General features: G+C 40.1%; 1 pseudogene; it reads right to left on the bottom strand.

Annotated features, from left to right (window-relative positions):
• Window positions 1–348: 348 nt before the first annotated feature.
• Window positions 349–5,857, bottom strand: LOC131163425 (uncharacterized; annotated as a pseudogene).

Here is a 5,857-nt window from a genome sequence, read left to right as displayed (position 1 = left end):
TGCTTTTCAACTTGAGGGGGGAGGCATGACAGAGATTCGGTCTAAGGGTCTTTTCTCTTTTTCCTTTTTTTTTTTTATTTTGAAAATAATAGACCAAGTACCACGGTGTGTAAACCTCTCCCCCCAACTTGAAATGTACATTGTCCTTATTGTCCAAAGTGATGGCATGATGCAAGCCTGCGAAAAGGGGTTAAAAAGAACACGGGAGAACAAGAATAGTTAAAATAAAAGAGAAGAAAGAGAAAAAAATAAAAAAAAATAAAGATATAAGAACATAAAAATAAAATAAAGAAAGTGAAATATATACAAGACTACAAGACGAAATGTGGTCTAAGTTGAGGGGAAGTCCTAGTAAACAGGATCCACCACTTCCTCTCCAGTGTTAACACGAGGGAAATCTTCCAAAAATGGTTTTAGACGTTGCCTATTTACTTTGAAAACATTACCATCTTTTGGATTTTCAATATCCACAGTGCCATGAGGGTAAACCGCCTTTACTATGTAAGGACCTGTCTAATGGGATCTTAGCTTACCTGGAAACAAGTGAAGCCCAGAATTGTACAATAAGACCTTTTCGTTAGGTTCAAATTGTCTCCTCATAATATGTTCATCATGAAAACTCTTTACCTTCTCTTTATAAATTCTAGAGTTCTTATAAGCATCTCTTCTTAATTCTTCAAGTTCATTTAACTGCAAACGACGATGGTCACCGGCCATTCCAAGATTGAAATTCAAAGTTTTAATGGCCCAGTAGGCTTTATGTTCCATTTCCACAGGTAAATGGCAAGCCTTACCATAAACTAGCCTATAAGGAGATATACCCAAAATGGTTTTGAAAGCAGTGCGGTATGCCCAAAGCGTATCAACCAATCTCAAGGACCAGTCTTTACGATTCGAGTTTACCGTTTTTTCAAGGATAATTTTAATCTCCCTATTTGCCAATTCTGCTTGCCCATTAGTTTGAGGGTGATAGGCTATTGAAACTTTATGGGCGATACCATATTTTTTCATTAAAGTTTCAAAAGATCTATTACAAAAATGCAAGCCGCCATCACTAATGATTGCTTTAGGCATCCCAAAACGAGATAAAACATTTTCTTTTAAAAACTTGATCACCACCTTTTGATCGTTAGTTCTCGTTGGAATAGCCTTTACCCATTTGGATACATAGTCCACCGCTAAAAGAATGTACAGATAGCCAAAGGAGGAGGGGAAAGGACCCATAAAATCGATGCCCCAACAATCAAAAATTTCAATAATCAAAATAGGGTTTAAGGGCATCATATTTCTATGTGTAATCCCTCCTAACCTTTGGCATCTATCGCTCCGTTTGAAAAATTCATGAACGTCTTTAAAAAGAGTGGGCTAGTAAAAACCACTTTGTAAAATTTTTGTGGTGGTTTTTCTTGAAGAGAAATGCCCACCACAGGCTCCACTATGACAGAATGAGATGACACCTTGAGTCTCTTCATTTGACACACATCTTCTCAAAAGCTGGTCTAGACAATATTTAAACAAGTATGGGTCATCATAAAAGAACCGTTTGACTTCAGCCAGAAATTTTTTCCTATCTTGGGCATTCCAATGTGATGGAAGTTGCCCAAATATAAGATAGTTAACAATGTCGGCGTACTAAGGTAGGTTCGCCACAAGGAATAGTTATTCATCCAGGAAACTATCTTTGATAGGGATGTGCTGTAGAGGGTTATCAAATACCAGTCGGGACAAGTGATCAGCCACAACATTTTCAACTCCTTTCTATGGTCGTATAATTCATTTGTGCATCATTAAGAGTTCTACTAGCGTAGTACACCACATAAGGTTTATTATCTCTCCTCTACCCTAGCACCGCTCCAATGGCATAATCACTTGCATCCCACATAAGTTCAAAAGGCATGTTCCAATCTGGTGGTTGCATTATAGACGAAGAAATTAACATTTTTTTCAGTTTTGAAAAAGCCGCTTCACATGCATTTGTCCACTCGAATGGAACATCCTTAGCAAGAAGGTTGCACAAAGGACGTGCAATGGCACTGAAATCTTTCATAAACCTTCTATAAAACCCTGCGTGTCCAAGAAAGGACCGCACATCCTTGACGCAAGTTGGTGTAGGCAAATTTGAAATAATTTCTACCTTGGACTTGTCTACTTCTATCCTCTTAGTAGAAACAATGTGGCCCAACACAATACCTTGTGTCACCATAAAGTGACATTTTTCCCAATTTAAGACGAGAATTTTCTCCTCACATCTAGTGAGGACACAACCTAAATTTCCCAGGCATCCCTCAAATGAGTCACCGAAAACAGAGAAGTCATCCATGAAGACTTCCACAATTTCCTCAACCATGTCACTGAAGATACCCATCATGCACCGTTGAAAAGTTCCTGGTGCATTACACAATCCAAAGGGCATTCTCTTGTAAGCAAATGTGCGAAAAGGACAAGTGAATGTAGTTTTTTCTTGGTCCTCTAAGGCAATCTCGATCTGATTGTAACCAGAATACCCATCCAAAAAACAATAGAAAGAGTGACCAGCCACTCTCTCTAGGACCTGGTCCAAAAACGGAAGCGGGAAATGATCCTTCCTAGTGTAAGAGTTCAATTTTCTGTAATCAATGCACACACGCCAACCCTTTGAATACGAGTTGGAATTGACTCATCATTCTCATCAACAATCACAGTCACTCCCGACTTCTTTGGTACCACTTGAGTGGGACTAACCCACTTGCTATCAGCGATGGGGTAAATGATACCTGCAACCAAAAGCTTCAAGACTTCCTTCCTAACTACCTCTTTCATTATAGGGTTCAATCTACGCTGTGGTTGGCGAGATGGTTTGGCATCTTCCTCAAGGTAAATCCTATGTGTGCAGACCAAGGGGCTAATACCTTTGATATCAGCTATGCTCCATCCTATAGCACTCCTATGGGATCTCAACAAGTCCAACAATTTGGCCTCTTGGGCTTCCTCTAATGTAGAGGATATCACCACAGGGTAAGTCTCTCCCTCACCCAGAAAAGAATATTTTAAATGTGATGGCAATGGTTTTAGCTCAGGCTTGGGTGGTTGGACATGAGATGGTAAAATTTTAGTCTCAGAAGGAGTTAACTCCTCAAATCTAGGAGTCCAACCATGAACTTCAAAGACCTCAACTATATTGAGAAGAGGGCGGAAGTGCTCCGCTTTGGGATTCTCAACACAGTCATCCTCCACAACATTTACCAGGCATGCTTCAAAAGGGTCTTCACAAGAGAAGGCATCCAAGTGTTCCTGCGAAATAGCATCAATGCTATTAGCTTCAAACACATCACCATCATCCCCAAATTGCTTCATGACATTAAAAATGTTATGTTCAGCAGTCATGTTCCCAAATGAGATTTTCATTAAACCATTCCTGCATTGGATGTTAGCATTGCTCGTAGCAAGGAATGGTCTACCAAGGATAATAGGAATGTGGGAATTTTTGGTCACCACTTGTTGAGTATCCAGTACCACAAAATCAACAGGGTAAAAGAATTGATTCACTTGTACTAAAACATCCTCCATGACTCCCTTAGGGATCCTAACACTTCTATCTGCCAATTCTAAGGTCATCTTTGTTGGCTTCAACTCTCCCAACCCAAGTTGTTCATAGACAGAGTAAGGGAGAAGATTCACACTCGCCCCCAAATCAAGCAAGGCACACTCGAATTTGAATTCCCCTATCACTATGGAAATGGTCGGGCTCCCAGGGTCTTTGTATTTGGAAGGTGTAGTTGCATTCAGGATTGAGCTCACTTGTTCAGCCAAAAGGACTTTGCTATGCACATTATGCTTTCGCTTCACAGTGCACAGATCCTTTAAAAATTTAGCATATGCAGGTACTTGCTTTATGGCATCAAGCAAAGGTATATTCACCTTCACTTTTTGGAACAATTCAAGCATTTCAACATTACACCTTCCCTTTTGAGGAGCCTTGAGTCTTTGTGGGTACGAAATGACTATTGGATCTTTTGCAACAACTTTCTCACCCTCAATCTCTTGGGGCTCTTACATCACCTCATTACTCTTAGATTCATGAATAGGCTCTTTGAAAACATTGCTTGAAGAGCCTTCATCATTTCCTTTTGAAATCTCTTTTTGTGGAATTTTTCTTTCAACTTTCTTACCACTTCTAAGGGTAATGGATTTAGCATGCTCCATAGTCACCTCAGAGTCACTAGTACTCGCAATACTATGTTGACCCACTGGATTAGCTTGGGGTTGGGAAGGAAATTTACCTTTTTCTTGTTGAAGTACCCCAACAGCAGTGTTCAACTTAGTAATTTGAGCTTTCATGTCCCCAATAGATTGAGTGATTTGAGAAATTGATCGACTCGTGTAGTCTATGAATTGTTGCAATTGATCCTCCAGACTTCTTTTCTGAGGGGGTTGGTATGGTGGAGCATTTTGTTGCCCTGGAGGGGCATATGCTTGAGGATGATTTTGAGTATACCCTTGAGAACTTTGACTTTGATGGAATTGGGCTCCTTGCCCTTGAAAATTTGGTGGGGCATGGTGATTGAAACTTTGAGTAGGAAATGAAGGATTAGCCACCTCTTGATTCCTCCAACTAAAGTTAGGGTGATTTGACCACCCTTTGTTGTAAGTTTCAGAGTATGGATTGTTGAAGGGCCTTTTGAATTGATTCAATGAATTTACACTTGCCTAACCACTAATCACTTCTTTTAGAGAGGGAATGCACTCACTAGTGGGGTGTTCCTGGGTCTCACAAATTGCACAAACATTTTCCAATTTGGGTCCAGTGGTAACCTCATTTACCCTCTTCATTTGCAAAGCCTCCATTTGCCTTGTGAGGTTTGCAATCTTAACTAACACATCATCCTTTTCTTTGAGTTGGTACATCCCTCCTCCACTCTGAATACCAGGGTGCCTTGATGTTCCAATGGATTGAGGAGTGCCTCAAGTTTGGGCTCATTCCGCCAAAACATCAAAGTAATCTAATGCATCCTCAGGTGATTTGTTTAAAAACTCACCATTGCACATCAAGTCTATATACTGGTAATTCTTAGGTGAAAGTCCTTGCATGAAAAAGTTCACAATTTGCCAAGTATCTAGACCATGATGTGGAATGGTTTGTAGAAGCTCCTTGAAGCGTTCCCACACTTGATGAAATTCTTCATTCGGTTTTTCAGAAAAATTTTGAATTTGTTTGGTCAAATCAATGGTTTTGGTGTGGGAAAAAACTTCTTCAAGAAGTCTCTTTGCATTTCTTCCCAAGATGTAATAGAATGAGGTTTAAGGGAATATAACCATGACTTAGCTTTATCCTTTAAAGAAAAAGGGAAAAGCTTAAGTTTAACCATATCTTCAGGGACAACGGGGTTAGAAAGAGTTGAACAAACCTCTTCAAATTCCTTTAGATGTAAGTAAGGGGACTCTAATCCATCCCATGAAATGTGGGCACCATCTTAATCATTTCAGGTTTCAACACAAAGTGGCGAGCTTGCATTGGTAAACGAATACAAGAGGGCTCACTAGACCTTGGAGGATTGAAATAATCTTCTAATGTTCTTGCATGTTGAATGATGGGAACAATAGGGACATTTTGAAAATTTGAGGCATTTTGAAAATTTTGAAATTGTTGTGCCCCCATTCCTTCTTGGTCTTGCATATTACGTTGATTTCCGAAGAAAGGCAGTTGCCCCACTTGACCTTGGCGAAAGGGTTGGTTGTTGTCACCCCCTTGATTAACTTGAGCGAATAAGGGGTTGGCTTCTCCATATTGGGGTGGAGCATTCCTGGGAGAATGAATTGGGCCTCCATTTCCATCCCTCTCATGTGGAAGTTCTTGGTTATTTTGTGGTTCCAACGCCAT

This window comes from Malania oleifera, chromosome 9 (genome assembly GCF_029873635.1).
Source record: "Malania oleifera isolate guangnan ecotype guangnan chromosome 9, ASM2987363v1, whole genome shotgun sequence".
Taxonomy (NCBI): Eukaryota; Viridiplantae; Streptophyta; class Magnoliopsida; order Santalales; family Ximeniaceae; genus Malania; species Malania oleifera.
Note: the sequence above shows the minus strand (reverse complement) of the source record. Positions and strands in the feature narration are given on the sequence as shown.